Below are 17,759 nucleotides of genomic sequence, written 5' to 3'. Positions count from 1 at the left end.
ACTGTCTGATCTTAAACTAATTTGTTAGAAAAACTGCAATGAAGCTGCATTTAGAAAGGTTGACTGATTTTTGGATCATCACGTGTAATATATTCGCGTGTAAAATATCCTGAAAAAGAACCCTTTTTGAAGTCTCATTATAATTTATTCGGTAAATTTTAAGTGAATATTTTTTAAAACAATCGAAAATTTACATTGTACCAAGTTGAAATGCTTTACTGAAACACGTGTAGCTTATATCACGCAAGTATTATTTAAAAACTATAGCAATTAATTGCGTAATTTCCCGACTGTTATGAGATTTTATTTTAAAATAGAGAGGTTGCGGACGACGGTTTCATCGCTGCCTTCCTGTAAGCCTAGAAGTTTGACAATGGCGTTTGGAACGTCAGTGGAATCATGCTCGACGTACCAAACGCCGTTGTCAAACTTCTAGGCTTATAGGAAGGCGGCGCTGAACGTCCGACGTACACGTTTTCGCGATGAAAGCGTCGGCCTCAACCATTACTCATAATAAATAAAATTATTACGAGATTTTTCTACAAAAATTACATAATTACTTATTATGAAATGGCAAAAGATTTAATTTTGAAGGTTGCAACGAGTTTTATAAAAAGAAAAAAACATTGTAATCGTTAATAACGAGTAAAATCTTCATTACGTCCGACTCCTCTCGATTTTGTTTAATATTTTTAGCTGAGGATAATCATTAAGAAGCGAAATTTGTGTGTAAAGGGCATTGACGCTATTAAATTTTGGTGGTTAAAGGTCGAAAGGGTGGGGATATAGATGGATGTCAGGTCTGGAGAGGGGCCTGACTTGATGTTATTCGTTATTAGCATTTAGAATTTCTCAAAATTGAGCTTTTCGCCATCCGATAATAATAAAAAATATAGAAGATTTTTTAAATGGTGCCACACACAATTTTATTTATTATATTGTAATTAAAAATATAAAAGTTATTTTTAAAATAAAATTTCATAACGCCGGGAAAGTTACGCGACTCGTTGCTGGATTTTTTAAAAATTTCCGGTCGCATAATACCAAGAATACTGTGAAAGCTGAAAAAATACTTGGTATAAACATCTGGAATCAGGATCATCGAGTGAGGAGGAGCTGGGAAATATTCCCCGGGCCTCGAGACAGTTACAGCCGATTGCAGAGAGAGAGTTTAGAGGCCGACGGCTGTTTACAGATCGGGTAGACCGCTGTTCAGAAAAATTTCATTGCAGAGACTGCGTTTCTCGCCTGCCACAATGTAGACAGCGATTAGAAACAAGTTATTCGACCTACTTTCTAGACTCACTCGACAGCAGGTTTAGAGGGCTTTTCAATTTGAGTGGTAGCTTTGTTCGTGGAAAAGTTTAGATAAAAACAGATATCGTTCCTTTGATAAATGTTGTAAACGGTACGAATCGACAAAATTATTCATTAATTAATTGCTTGGAGCAAAAATAACAAAATTAAATACTTTAAATTTGTTTTAAATGTTCCAATTCCAATATTCAAATGGGTGAAGACTTAAAACTACAATTAATTTAAATCAGATGCATTTATCATTTGTCATTAATTGACAAACAATGGTTTTGACGGCCTTAAGATTTTATTTCTGGAAGCTTTCGGAATATAGCTGGCGACCATTTCTGTCGTCACAAACAAATAACCCGATTGGCCGAATGACTCCTAAAACAGGGGAGTAATAGCGAAGTAAGTAAGAGCCAATGTTTTGCCGAAGTTCGTTTAGAGAAGGGTCAGAAATAGACGATCGTCGTCTTTGCAATGCATTTTAAACCGCGGTTCAGCCAGCCAACGTCTACAGGCCGCTCTGTTGATAAACGTCGTTTAACGTAAACTCTGTCTCTGCAATCGGCTGTTAGGGTTTGGGTTTTATTCGATTACGGCAACGCGACACATAGGCGATGTACCTAGGGCGAATACCTCCCGGGAAGTCTTTTGCGGGAAACTGGCCTCTGTTTAGGCGTTGCTGACGTGAAAAAAACCCCGAAAAACCACGTGGCCAGTCCGTTGGTCAGGCGCGAACCCACGAACTACCAGTATTCGGTGGTTCCATCCACTCACCACTGGTTGGCGTCACCGTTCGAGCACGAAATTTGCAACTTGAAATTTATGAGGTGTCATTTTAAACCGAATACCATGCAGACACGAGCTAATATAACTAAATCCACTTTACAGACGACCGTAACAACTAACATATCACGAAAAGTCGAGAACTTCGCGGCTCCCACAACTACGCTCACAGCTAATCGTTTGCAATTTCTCTCCGTTATTTAAGCGTGCAAAAAAAATTCACTTGACTGTATTAAAAATTGACGGCATCCCGTTCTTATTTCTGATCCAACTTAATATTCGTCGCTCTTCCGGAACTTCAGTAATAAACATATGTAAAAGGTAAGCGTTTTGAGAAAAATATATGAACGGGTAGCGATATCTGTTTACAAAATAAATACTAAATAGTGAAGAGCTAAGTAATGTGAGCCAATGTTAATATATTAGACCGAGATAAATGAAAAGTTTAAAAAGTTTTTTACTCGTGAAAATCTCCATTATTAACGTTTTATTTTCCGAAAACTTATATCACGAATTTTACAGATATAGGAAGATATTTCGCTTTAGCTCCTCCTCAAATATTTTTTTAATTAAAAATTTTAAAGTTAAAAAATATTTATATACGTATTAGAGTTTTTAATAAAATTAATATTATAAATAAATAAATAAGAAATTATTTTTTGGCTATTTTTGGGTCGGAAAATTAAAAAAAAAATAGAACATTTCGCAATATACGTATTCAGTTTTTATGTTGTTATGGCAACAGTATATCAAGTAGTTATCAGTTTCGTGGGGTACGTTGTTTGCCAATAGATAAATATTTAATCGAATGTCGAATTACGCCTCGTTAAGAGGCAGAAAGCAGCTAGTAAATTAATTAAAAAGGCCTCAAAAGTTGCGAGAAGTTGTGCCTTAAATAATGCTTAAAGGTAAAAATGACAATTTTTAATTGAATAATTCATTTAATTTATTTTTATTCAAAAGAACGTAATTTATTAAATTAGTTTCAGTTTCGTTTTAAATAATTTGTTAATAAATGAATAAATTATTAATTTAAAAGGTGCATTTAATTATCAATTAAAAACTTAATTGTTAATTATCTTAACATTGATTAAATATATTATTTTAGATTTTTATACATTAAATTAAATATTTAATAGAAATTTAGATTAAAAATCATGTAATTAGTGCTTCTACATTTATACAAATGATTTAAAACTAATTACTGTCATCTTTCAAATAATAATAATAATGAATAAATAAATAAATCATATTGCTTTATTGAAATTAATGTGTTTGCCGTAATACGGCAGGATACTCTTCGCTTTACGAATCCGTCGTCGTGGGTTATATAAGGGTGGTTCGCCTTATATCTGGAATTCCGGTAATGGCAATGGAACTGTATGTAAACAACTGTATATTTAATGAATAGAAGGGAACTACACAAATATCCGGCACAAAAAGTATGTGTTACATAAACTCGCATTGTTTCCTTTGCTAGTTATTCCCCTTCCACGTGCTGACGCTTCTGTTGTTCTGTCAATGATGCCTGCGGAATAAGTCTTTTGATATAAACAAATCCAAATAACAAGAGAAACAGGTAACAGAAAAGAAGCCATCGTTCTTAATTCCAACATGTTCTCTTTACACATGTTCTTCAATTACAAAATTTAAGATTGGACTAAAATTAAATCTTAATTTTTGTAATTATATCCTAATTCTTATTCTATTCTTCTAGCAGCTGATGAAAATCTATCAATCTACATCAAAAACGTTTTTATCATTAAATTGATTTGCTGAAATTAAGAAAGGTGGTTTCTTTTTGTCAAGTCTTTTGACTGGTATTGGAGCATAGCCCTGTTCATGTTGGAGGCAATCGACAGACGGTTGGAAAATTTTGCATTGCCCAGTTTACAGTTTGGATCTGTCATTGTGCAATTATTAGTGTTTAGTCCATTGAAGGAAGCCTTAGTAGACAGGAGATGCTGAAATTGGAAAGTTTGTCGTTCGATGACGCCAACACCGACCAAAAGACTTCTGTTCTACAAGCATAGCATTGTTGCCAAAATGATGGAAAAAGTGTCAGTGTATGGAAAGGGTGTACCTCCCTACAGAAAGAAATGTAAATTGGGACTATGTAACATATACAGTTCTATCAGCATTACTGAAATTTCAGACACAGAAGTTAAGCTATTCTTGTAGATTAAGCTCTAAAAATTATTCTAATGGTTAATAAACTTCTTGTGCAATCCTTGAAGATGAGCTAAGAATTTGAAAACATTTGAATACAATGGGTATTCAAACAAAACTAAAGCCATATTACTTGAACTAGAATTATGTCAATTATTAATGTGTGGACATGGTGGCTTAACCATCTATCTTAGATCAGTTTTTATAATTTAAGAAATTGTAAGCTTAATTCTATCCTGAAAGTAATTTTGCTTTAGATGTTTGGCTATTAAAAATTGGGCTATGGTGTATATTTATGTAATGTGTTTATATAAAATCATATATATCAATAATACATAATGTGTTTCAATAAAATCAATAATTGCTTTTACATTTACATTTTATACATTGATACATTAAAATTTAAACCATTAAATTTTGTAAAATCAATGTCAATATCATTGATACTATCTTGACAGAGTTTAATAATAGATTGATCAATTATTTTAATTCTCATTGCTCATCCACTGTTTTAGAGTTGTATTAGATCAGTTGGGCAAGTCTATTTTTAATTAACTAAAAATTCTGATAGTGGAAAGTTCATAAGACTTTCCTGCATAGTAACTCTTCACCTTTTAAATTTTAATGTTAGAAGTTTAATAAATTTACTTTTTAATGTCTTATATTTTTGAATGTGTGTCAACTTATGAATTTATTACTGTAAAATTTATTAGTCAAATGATCTTTGCCAATATTATTGGGCTACTTTAATAATTAGTAATTAATTCAACTAGACATAGGTAGGGTACCACCTCATATTAATTTTAATATAATAAATTAATTTAATTTAGAAACTTCTGGAAGAAAAGAATCAGCCCAGAGCGGGGCTTGAACCCACAACTCTCGCTTACTGTGTGGATGTGTTGCCAGTTACACTACCTAGACCTCTGTATTATTTTTTCTTCTGAATTGATTAGTAATTATTAATGTAGCCCATTAATTTTGTCAAAGATCATTTGGCCTTAATTAAAATTATGCTGAATTGTTTATGTAAAATTTCTGGATTGTATTTGTTAAAAACGAATATAATAGTAACAATAGATTAATTTAAACTGTTTATAGATATATATAAATCTGTTTTGGATGCAGTTTATGCTGTTTGTAATGTTTATCAGACCTACTGTTTTTTCTGGAAATATAAAACATTTGTAACTACTTTCACCTCCACAGCAGTTTACTTACAAATATAATCAAACACCAAACAATTTGCTGAGCTTATTATTAATTTACTGTTCAAACGTTTTCAGCCTACTTCTAATAGGCCATTCTCAAGACATTACTGTTCTACAATCAAATACAAAACTTTTGTACAAAGTTTTGTATTTGATTGTAGAACAGTAGTCTTGAGAATGGCCTATTAGAAGTAGGCTGAAAACGTTTGAACAGTAAATTAATAATAAGCTCAGCAAATTGTTTGGTGTTTGATTATATTTATTTTGAAAACATTTGTATTTAATTTAAAACAAATTAATTTTGCTGTTTTTTCCATTACTGAAAAAACATGTTTATTATAAGGGATTGAGAAAGAATTTATAATTGTTTTTCATTAACAAATCTTACAAATTTAATATTAATAATTTAAATTATTAATATTAAAAAAATAATAATATCTGGCTTCAAAATGCAATATTTGTTACATATACATGTTTCAGTTTGTTTAAATATTTTTTTAGACTCTGATTTAAAAAAAATAGATAAATAAACCACAACTGAATGAAACAAGTATTAAAACTATCACCATGAAAATTCCAGCAAATTTATTTAAAAGTGTTTTCAACCATATTTATTCTTTATTCTGTGTTCTCTTACATATCTGACGTTCTATTTAGAATTGTATGATGACAACCTTAAAGGCTGTCATCATACAAATCTAAATAGAATGTCAGATATGTAAGAGAATGTCTAAATAGAATGTCAGATATGTAAGAGAACACAGAATAAAGAATAGATAAATTTAAAATGTTTGTCACAAGTGAAATGCATTATATAATAAAAATAAGAAAAAAACATGTGCATCAAAAATAAGTAAACATTGCAAGTTATGGCATCTCATAGATAATCTTCAGCCATTGGAAATGCTTTTGACATCTTTTGTATCTTTTGTTCTTTTTCTGTGTTCTCTTACATATATGGTGCTGTATTTAGAACTGCCTGATGAAGACCTTTAATTATATTTGAGAACATTTGCAAGTAAATTTGCTTTGCTGGCATTTTGATGGTGATAGTTTTACAAGAAAAATGTATATACAGTAAAACTTTTCTAACTCAAATATTTCTTTAACTCAAAGAAAACAAAGCACTTGGTGGGACTTGATGGAATAGCATAGGGCCAGGGTGGCCAAGCTCCTTGATAGTCCGAGCCATTTTTCAAAATTTGAAATTTTTCGCGAGCCGCAATTAAATACGTATTAAAAAGGTATGCGAAAAATTCCAGATTAGGAATTATATCCATAGCAAAAGTGATACAAATTGTTTCCTCCAGAGCACAATGTCAACTGTCCATTGCAATGACAGTTTACAAATTCAAAATCGGTCTGGAGTCGGTCGATAATGGACGATTACGCCACTGTTTATGTTCGTTCGCGCAGTTTTCGATGAGTATATCATTCTTAACTTGGACGGAAATGAAATTTGTTACAACGTTGCACTTAGTCTTTCATATTTGTTGTTAGTAATTTAAGACATTTTGAAACACATACGGAACGATAATAATTTTTTAAAATATAATAACACAAAAATGAAAAGGGAACTCGGGTACATTTATCGAGAGCCACAAATAATCCTTCAAAGAGCAGCAGGTTGGTCACCCCTGGCATAGGGATATAATATCTCCAGCTTTGATTTCTTAACTTGAATTTTCTCCAAGTTTTTCAGACCCACGACACTGATTTATATTACTTTCAACTTCCCCGATTTGAATTTTAGTATTTATTCTATCCAAAGTGATCCTAATTATTGGATTTTCATGAAATTTTCAGACAGTTGGTTGTATCTACTCTCCAACACTAATTTTCAGACAAAATTCCAGTCCAAAGTGAGAAGTCTTCTCACTTTATCTCAAGATGTATAATTGTTCAGTTCCATTAGTTACATTGAACATTTTGCTGTAAAACATTTCATGGGCTGTTTAAAACAAAAAGAATAAAAAATAACTATCGAAGATTCTTTATATAACAAGCCAACAACTACTGGATTATATGAGGCTATTATATCACAATTATTTTAAATTAATTACTAAATAATTTGTCACTAGTGGTTACATATGGTTCCCAGCTGGTGCTGTATGTAACCGAGGATGGTTATCTCGTGTTTAAATATATCTGGAAGAGGAGATCGGACTGGAGTAACTGTAGTGTAACTGGTAACTCATCCACATGGTAAGCAGCAGTTGCAAGTTTGAGTCCCGCTCCATGCTGATTCTTTTCTTCCAGAATTTTCTAAATTATTTAATTAAATTATAATTACTAAATCTAATAAGAGATTATACCTAATGCCTTCCTCTAATGACAAATTATTTAGTAATTAATTTAAAATAATCATGATATAATACCCTGATATAATCCGGTAGTTGTTGGCTTGTTACATATGTACTGTACATTGGGTTTGTAGATGTTGATTTATGATTCTTTATATAATGCAAGAGAGGTAAAAGTATAAATCTATTCAGAATCAGAATTTTTTACTTAATTGTTCTCTAACTCTAATCATCTGTAACTCAAAGGTTTTTCCTGCTTCTTGGAGCTTTGAGTTAGAGAAATTTTACTGTACTGTACATTAAAAAAAGAATGTGCTATGTAAAATTCTAAATTTTGGATTTTTATCAGATATAAATATGAAAAAAAGAGAAATAAAATAAAGGTAAATATGAGTAGTTATTTAAATTGATATAATTTTAGTTAACACCAATTTACATATAAAACTTTCCAGATTTCTGTGTGGGTTTTAATAAACAGTTTTTTAAGTGAAGCTGTGCATAAGGCAACTAAACATTTGAATATAGCGAACATCATTGTTAGTTAACTAGATCTATAAAGAGAGATACTTTTTATGTTGAATGATTGAATTTGACACTAAAGGAAGAAATGGAATTAAAATTAATGTATAGATTCAAAATTTGACTATTTGACATAACTATACTTGACAGGCTTTCTCACCTGATGTACCCAACACAACCAGATGCTTTTGTGGAACATTTTTAATTATGTATAAATTTTTGTCAAATACTATTCATATTGCATTCACATTTACTGATTACCATGCATTATTGTATTGTAATAAGAATTTTAATAATGATGAATAGTTTCAAGCTATTATTTTAATAATAATCTAACTTCTTGTCAAAGTGAAAATTGTAATTCACAGAAATAAACAAATAGATAAAATTTATTCATAGTTTAGTAATATATTTTTCCTTAAAATACATTAATTTATATGCTTCCTAATTGTGACAGATGACTAATACCTGAGTTTCAAAATCATAAATTAAATTTGTTGGGTAATGATAGTAACCAATAAGAAATGATGTGGTTTCTAAATATATTAGTGATTTTATCCTTGGTGTGATCATGTCACAAGAAAATGATTAAATCAGATAATTTAAAAATAAATAACAATGATAAAAGAAAACAGAAGCAAGTATTTGTTGTATAATTCATTAAAATTATGTACATATATAAATTGGATCATAATTAACCTGTAATTTTTAAAGTAGGTAAGTATGTCAGAATTGTTCAATAATTGTTACATAAATCTATATAAATGTTGTGTATATGTGTATGAGCTTAAATATTTTAAATTAAAAATTAATTATCATCTCATTTTGAAATATAAATAATGTTTAAACCGATGAAAGAAAGATTTATATATCCTATTTTAAAGTTAAATGTAATCAAAACATGCATCTCTTTAGTGATTAAACAGGAAATATTAAATGAATATTCAGTTATAAAACTTCTTAAGCAATTTCGTATTTAGTAAATATAAATATTTTCTGTTAAAAAGTTTATAATAATCAAACATTAGGAAATTTTCTTCATAGAAATAATTTCAGATTTCTCATACTGTATCTTTATATTAATTTTCTAATGCTGTATCTGAAAAATTTGTGCTGTATTTCGTATTAAGGGAAGGAACAGTGTTTTTGTTTTTAAATTCATACTCAAAAATATATATTTATTTATAAAATATAAAAGTTCTGTTTTATTGCAAAACTTAAAAACTTAATAGAAAATGTCTATTGTCTTTATCATATGACCTAGAAAATGTTGCTTTTTAGAAATTAAGCTGAAAGTGTTTGGAACCATAGTGAGAGACCTCAATATAACATCCTTCTGTATTGGATGATCCATTTATAATGTCCCTGATACATATATTGTAAAATACGCATCCAGTTAAAAAATTTATTAAAATAAAAGTTATTTATAGTTGAGAGACATTTTCAATTTCATAAAAATTAAGCCATCCCATTCCCCTTATAGGCGGAGTAACACTAGAATTTCAAATGGGTCCACCTCATTTGTTTTTTCTGTTCTTTGGATTCTCAATTAAATAATAATAATAATCTTTTATTTGAAACATTTTTAGAAAAAATGTTAATTTCAAAAGTTGTGAATGTTTTTATGGGTTCATAACGTTATCACAAATCATGTGATTTAAACTTTCAAGCTCAACCTTGCATTTAGATCTCATTACTTCACACATTCTTATTGTTTAAGTTTCTTCAGTTTAGTGCCAGCTTCAGAAGTGAACAAATTGTGATGTTATATCAAAGTATTTGCTATAAGTGTAATTTTACTTGATGCAAACAACTGATATATGCAAATCAATAAAAATATTTTATATTTTTGGTAGTATATTTATGTCAAGATGTTTAATTTAAAATAATCTATGTGTATGTATACATATAAAATATCCAAGTATAATTAAACCAAAATAAAACTACGATATTGGTATTCTAGTTTTTTTTTTTTTTCCAATAAGTGATGCTTGTATTCAGAAACATTATAAAAAGAGCATGGTTGCCTAGGCAACAGAATAGTTTGAAAGAATTCCTGAGAGTGAACATTGCTTGCTTAACTGCACTAGAATGTTAGTGTTAAAATTTTTTAAAAGTAAAAGCAGTTTTACTATACTTTTAATTTATCATTTGGAAATGTTTTGGCTGAAAATTGGTATCTTGATTTTTTTCTAATTGTTTTATCAATTATTTGATAAGACTAACTGATTTCTATCGTAATCATTTGTTTTAATCTCAATATATTTATAAATCACATATCATGTGTGTAATATTTGTCATGTGAAATATATAGAATAAATTTTTTGAGCCATTTTTTAAAATTGGCATTATATATTATTTGTATAATGTGTGTGTGTGTGTGTGTGTGACTGAAGAGAAAAATAATAAAATCTCTTGTTTATATTATTGTGTTAACAATAAAAGAAGTAAATATTAGTAGTAATTCTCCTAAAAGCATAATGATTTTTTGATAAAAATGATTAGTAAAATTAATTTTATACTTTCACTCTGTACCTACATTATAGAGATTTTATCATGTTGATAATTATTAGATAGAATTAGTTTTAATTTAATCAGCAGCTTCCAATTAATTTTTTTATGATAATGTTTCTATACATATAAACTTAGGCAAGGTCTTCAAAAAAATTTTATTCATTTAAAATATCTTAAAATTTTACATAAAAGAATTAAAATAAATCAGAGAAAATGTTATATAATTTGAAATGCAAGCATTTTTATGTAATTCTTTCTATTCTTCATTATTTTCTTAGATCTGCTATTTGGTAAAATTATTTGAGTATTATATTTGATTAATTTGTAGAAAAATATAACAAATTAGAAATCAATCATATGCCAGTTAATTGTTTTTAATAATTAGATCAGTGATCATTAACTGGTGTGTGTGTGTGTGGCATGCTAGTGTGCTGCTGACTTTTCATAGGACTGCCACAAAATTTCAGTAAAAGTCTAATTGTTTCTTAAATTCAAGTGCTAATTGTTTTTTAAACCAATAAGAAACATTTTAATGTTGTATATTTTTATATAAAAGTATAGATCTTCAACATTGCTTTATGTATGTGCCAGGGTATTCCAAAAAGAATGCTATCATTTTAAATTACAGTAGAGTGTCGATTATCCGAATTGATTGGGGTTGTTCGGAAAATCGATATTTCGGATAACCGATTATGTACGAAAAAATATATTAACCTATCTCATGCTGAAATTTTTCTCCGTTGCATGTCGCTTCGCGTTGAATTTTCATCGATGTTAAGCCTTACGAAGACTATTGTATCGTTAAAAATTATTTTTTTATTTTGTACAAACAAAATAAATATATTGAAAAATATAAAAACAATAAAAAATTATACTTCAGAAGTTAATTTAGTATCAAAAACGTAAAATATTTGAGTAGCCCAAGACATAGCTAAAGATTGCAGCGCCACAGCATTGGCAAAAATTTAAATTTGCCGACTGAAATTCTTTCGGATAATCGACGCTCTACTGTATTGTAATTATGTTTATTATTATTCAAGAACATTGTAATGTACATTAAAACATTGGAAAACTGTCCAAGTTTCGCATATGATCATTCCAGTTTCTCATTTTTTGACTGTGTGTCACACAGTACACGTCCGACAAATACTCAGATTTTTCCTGTACTTTCTATGGCATATCCATCACCACTCCTCTCCCAAGACAGCCAAATGTAGTAGAATTTTGGCTACACCTCCTGCCAATTACTCACGTTGCACAACGATGAGCAATTCTAACTTTGTAAACTGCAGAGTACAAGATGCCTTCTCTGTTGTGGAGTCATCATTTTTGTTTACATTGCTTTCAAGAAGCAGTAGACAAGATGTTTGAGTGTAGATTGGAGACGAAAGTTGCATGGTTATTCTATAGATAGGAATAGGTTGCATACTTCTTGGATAATAATTCATATAATTACAGTAATTTAAAATGGTAACAATTATTTTGGAAGACCTGTATGTAAGAGTGTCTTAGATGTAAAACTGGCTTGTTGGTGTGCCACCAAAAATTATGCAAGCTACTAGCTCAAAGACATTGAGAAGTGCTGATTTAGACTATTAGTTTGCTGTGTTGAATTTGATACTAAAAATATTTTTCTTTAACTCACATAATTTTTTTCATTTTATAAATCATTGATCTGTATATTTTTTGATATTCCTCTCTAAAATTAATTTCTCATTTAATTAAATTGTTTACCAAATTAAAACAATGAAAATATCATCACATTATTTTGGATTAATAATATATAAAGTCATCATAACTTGCATTAATAATTTTATTCTTAAAAAATCGATTTTATACTGATAAATCGGTATGTAGATGTCAATTTATCATCATTAAATTGCTATTATAGTAGCTCCACATAAATATATAATAATTAAACAATGCAATTATGATATTCTAACTATAAAAGCTAACAATATTATTATTAAAATTTCAAATCAAAGCTTTTTATAATGTTTTTATTAAAAGTTTCCATAATATTGTTGATTGCATAATATGTATAGCCATGTTTAATTGTAAAAAAAATAGATAACATGCTGAATTAATGCCATTCTATTATAAATTAATTATTTACACGTGTCAGAAACTAAACAGTTCAGGATCATTCAATTTACAATTTATAATTTGTATTATTACTTGTCATATTTACAGCCATATTCAAAACTAAATCAAATGTTAAAGTTAGTTAGTAGTTAACCAGTTATCATTCATTTTAGTTCAAGTGTGTGATTATGTATTGATCCAACTCTTGATCCTTTGTTGTGAATATAGAGATTAGTGATATTATGTATCTTACTTGAATTGATGAGAACAAGCAGACTGATAGGCAATATAATGAAAATGAGTACAATATGTTTTCAGCATATCTATGACCAGCTGTGATTTCACTGTGATGCAAGCAAATATCAGAAAGGAAGAGGACAAATATATGGAATTAATTAATTAAAAGATCTATGGTCAAGGAATATATGTATTTTTTGAAAGAATTTATTATGAACACTAAAGAGAATTTTGGAGTGGATTAAATATGAAATCTGGATGTATGCAATATCTTTTATGTATATAATTCTAATGAGTAATATGAATAGACTTGTAGGAAAAATGATTTTAATGAAGAAAACTGTCCACAAAGATTATATACATTAAAATAAAAATTTGATTATTTAACCAAATGCTTTCACTAATCTTTATTACTTAACAACATTAGAATTAGTTTTTTTGAACATTGTGTTATTTCAACTTTATAATTATAAAAGAAAAGCAAAATAGAAAAGTTATATAGATGAATTAATTTAAAAAATTTATAAACAAAGTTTAAAATAATAAGTATAAAAGAAACAAAAATGTTTAGAAGTAAAATTTTGTTAAAAAATGCTATTTGTTAACATATCCAAAAGTAAAAAGAATCCACCAGTTAGTTAAAATGACTTGGTTTTTCAAAATGGATAGTCAGCAAGTTACAGGATTTTCAGTTTTTTTTTTCTTGATAAAAATAATCTTTGAATTCTCTTCTGTATGACTGTAGTCCGCAGACTGAAAATGAAGCCAAAAATATTAGTATAACATGAGGGTCCACTAACACATGAAAAAAAAATGGAAGCATTTGAGACAGAGTAACCTAGTAAGTAGTATATACCCTCATCACATAGCATTGTGCCAAGCTATTTTAGACATTTGCTACTCTGCAATAAACACACAAACATGATGCCACCAATCTAGTCTCCTGCCAACTGAAGTATGAGCAGTAATTTAATTTCTACTGGCCGAAGGGATGAATGGAGGTAAAATTCATTGAAGGATGTGTAATGTGTATGGTGAGAACCTCATGAGCTACAGATGTGTGCGTGAATGGTGTAGGAAATTCAAACAAGAACATGACAATGTTCATGATGAAGGCAGTCAAAGGAGGAAGTGTATGATGACCGACAATTTGGTGGACAAAATGGATCAGTTGGTGCGATAAAGGTGTTGGTTCATGATTTCTGAGCTCAGTGAGGAGTTTCCTCAAATTTCAAGGTCCACACTGTATACCACTGACTGACAGTGTTAAAGGTTGGCTGAATGGCCTGGTGGCAATGTTCTTCGACATGAGTATACAAAAGCTGGTGTCATGGTATGATGTCTGCCTGAATTGACAAGACAATTATGTGGAAAAATAGGTGAACACTGTAAATACCTTCTACAAATAAAGTGGTTTTGTTCTTCATTCTTGTTTTTTATTCTGGGTCGGTGGAGGTTTAAAAAAATAACCCTTATAAATAAATCTTGACTTGCTGGGAAACAAAGATGTTTGTGTATGGTTTAATCTCTGAATCTTGTCTTATTTCAGGGCCTGTATTAATAATGTTTTATGTATCTATGCAAAAATTGCTGCATTGCTTTATAGTTAGTTCCTCAAAGACAGACTTCAAACAAGCCATTATATTTCCATCATATCAGTGTTGTGTACTGAGATGTTTCTGGAAACAGTTTTAACTATATTATATCATAAAGAAATGGCCAATAAAAATATTGCAATTAAATATGGAATTTCATATAGTCTTAATAGAAAATTCATAAATATGAGAGATAGTAAAGTAGTCCAGTAAAAGTCAGTAAACTGGAAGTTTTATATTAAATGCTTATTAGTTAGTTCTGACTTTTAATTTTGACCATTGATTGTATGTATATGTTGTAATACATATTAAACAACTCAAGAACAGGTATATATTTTCTAAAAACACATTAGTACACCAAATCAATTAAACAAACACCAAAAATATTTAATATTAGCAGATGAGCCTGGCATTGCTTGGGCAAAAAGTACGATAGCAAAGATTATGATTATTAGATTATAGCAATCTTGTCCATTTTCACCAGGTGCCCCCTATCTCGAGGCTAATTAGAGAATTTTTGGATGAGTCTAAAAATTGTTCGATTTTTTGCAAAAAATGACATCTAAAATAGTACAGTAGAAGCAGAGTTCTTCAGTGTAAGCCTTAATCCCCTCCTTCAACCCATGGGAATTTTGAAAAATCCCTTCTTAAGATGCATCATGAGAACGTATACTAACTGTGTACCAAATTTTAACTTTCAACTCTTAACTGTCTGTATGCTTATTATTATTATCAATTCATCTTAATGTATTATAAGATAAAGAACATTTTCATCTGTATCTGTCGGGTTACATAAGCCTATTAAAGAACAGAATACCAAATCAAATACGGAACAAAAATTGAATTTTTAAATGGCTGAAGATCAGGCATGTGATCTATGCAGAGAATTTATATCATAAAAATAAGTGAAAAAACATTACATAATTAATAAGAATATCTTGATTAGTATACTCAAGAGCATATATGAAGTGATTTTACTATAGTTTGAACCATGCTCTCCATGCCATTGGCAGATTGTCTGATTCCGTGAAGTTGACAGCAGTTTGTAATATTTTACATCATTGATTAAATGCTAGATCTGTTATGTAATTATAAAATTTCGGAAAACAATACTTTAGTAAATTCAATATCTGTATGTTAAATTTATTAACGTGTCTAGTTTTATAAAATATTAATATATCCAGTGCTCCTTCTATAAAAAATTACCGCCAGTATGCATATGGTGAGTGAACATATGGTATTGTTTTTACTGAGCAACTGCTGATACTTTTTTATGCTATCTGTGGTTAAGCTGCCATCTTATGAATAATTATAAATACATTCATTTTTATTGTACTAAAAAACCCACAATCAATAACAATAAATTAATTTTAATTTGGAATGATCTGGAAGAAAATTAGCCTGGAGTGGAATTCAAGCTCACAGATCCTGCTTACTGTGTAGTTGCATTGCCAGTTATGCTAGCCAGACTGCTATCTGATCTTTGCTTCCAGAACTAGAAATTATTGTACTGGTCACTCATTAATTGTTCATGAGTTATTAATAGCTCTTGAAGATTAGATGGAAGCCTGGGTAATGTAGCTGGTGCTGTAACTGCACAGTAAGCAGGAGTTGAGAGTTTGCATCCTGCTCTGGGCTGATTATTCTAAATTAAAATAATAAATTAATTTATTATTAATTAAATTAGTTATTTATCGTGTGTGAGGTAGCAGTTTAACTGCTATCTCTACTCCAATAAAAATCTGTCAGATCATTTGGTATAAATATTTGTTACAAATTTTTATGTAATTACAGAAATTTATACCATGTCTTAAAATTTGAATAAATGTATTGTAGATGCTTAAAATATACTTTAGTTTGTAAATATTAGTATTGAATACACTGAGTAGACATATATATGTATAATTGCATATAAAACCACTCAATAAACATTACTAATTAAATGATGTAGCCAGATTCTTGTTAAGTTACAATATGGCTAGTTAATTAATAAGATGCCAAGTAATTTGGACTAGAGATAGGTAGTTAAGCTGCCATCTGTGTTAAATTCAATAGAAATACAGTAAATTGATTTAATTTAGAATATTCTGGAAGTGGAGTGGGAGTTAAACCCCCAACTTCTGCTCACTGTACAGATGCATTATTAGTTACACTACCCAGAATTATGCTTGATTTTTTTTGTTTCCAGACCAATAATTAATTTAGCTATAACAATACTGGTCACACTACACCAAATGGGAACAGCTATACACTCATGGTCCTCCATGGCATCCAGTCAACTTAAGCTTTTATCCCAGCTTGATGTATATACAATTTCATTAATAATATTTATTGGATTTGGTATTTTATCAAATAATATTAATTGGGTTCTTATTGAGCTACAGTGTGACTAATTAATTTATAAGATACCAGTTAGAGTAAGTGGCAAAGCTGCCGTATCATGTTAAATATAGATGCATATATATGTGGAGCTTATGATATTTTAATTTAAATTGATATTAATTTTTGAATTTTAATTATAGTGTAAGTAACATTAATATAAGTTTATCACTGAATTTTCAGTTTTTTTGGATGAGCCATCATCACACACAATAATAATTTATCAGCAAATCTCAAACCCATTAATTATAGACCTTCCATGTGTCTAAAGTATACCATGGACTGCTGGAAACTTTATCTTGGATTGATATGACACACTCATCTCTCTTACAAACTATAATTAAGTTAAACCAGGGATGCACAACCTTTTCTGAAGAAGGGCCAAATTAGGATTAAGTTTACTGACTGGGGGCCGGACCTCCAAGTGATTAATGCGATGGCTGAGATTGGATGCTGGTGGCAATCTTCTTGATGTCTAGCGTAATGGCAGATGTTGAAACAACCAGCAGATTTTCCAAATTCTCGTTGGTTAACCTGTTCCGTGTTTTGCACTTGTTTAAATTCATAAGTGAAAACGCTTGTTTGCATACATACCATGTTTCCCCGAAAATAAGACCTAGCAGAGGTTTTGCTGAATTGCTAAATATAAGGCCTCCCCC

General features: G+C 29.6%; 1 protein-coding gene across 1 annotated transcript in view; it reads left to right on the top strand.

Moving 5' to 3' along the window:
- Positions 1–2,799: 2,799 nt before the first annotated feature.
- The window catches only part of LOC111620966 (ras-related protein Rab-9B-like), a 28,296-nt gene continuing 13,336 nt past the window's right edge, over positions 2,800–17,759 (top strand). Inside the window, exon 1 of the mRNA XM_023362992.1 lies at positions 2,800–2,996. The gene's annotated coding sequence lies outside the window, so the exon portion shown is untranslated. The remainder of the gene's footprint in view (positions 2,997–17,759) is intronic.

This window comes from Centruroides sculpturatus, unplaced genomic scaffold, assembly GCF_000671375.1.
Source record: "Centruroides sculpturatus isolate CEXI.00-Female unplaced genomic scaffold, Cexi_2.0 scaffold252, whole genome shotgun sequence".
NCBI classification, from domain to species: Eukaryota; Metazoa; Arthropoda; class Arachnida; order Scorpiones; family Buthidae; genus Centruroides; species Centruroides sculpturatus.
This window is presented reverse-complemented; position numbering and strand designations above follow the sequence as displayed.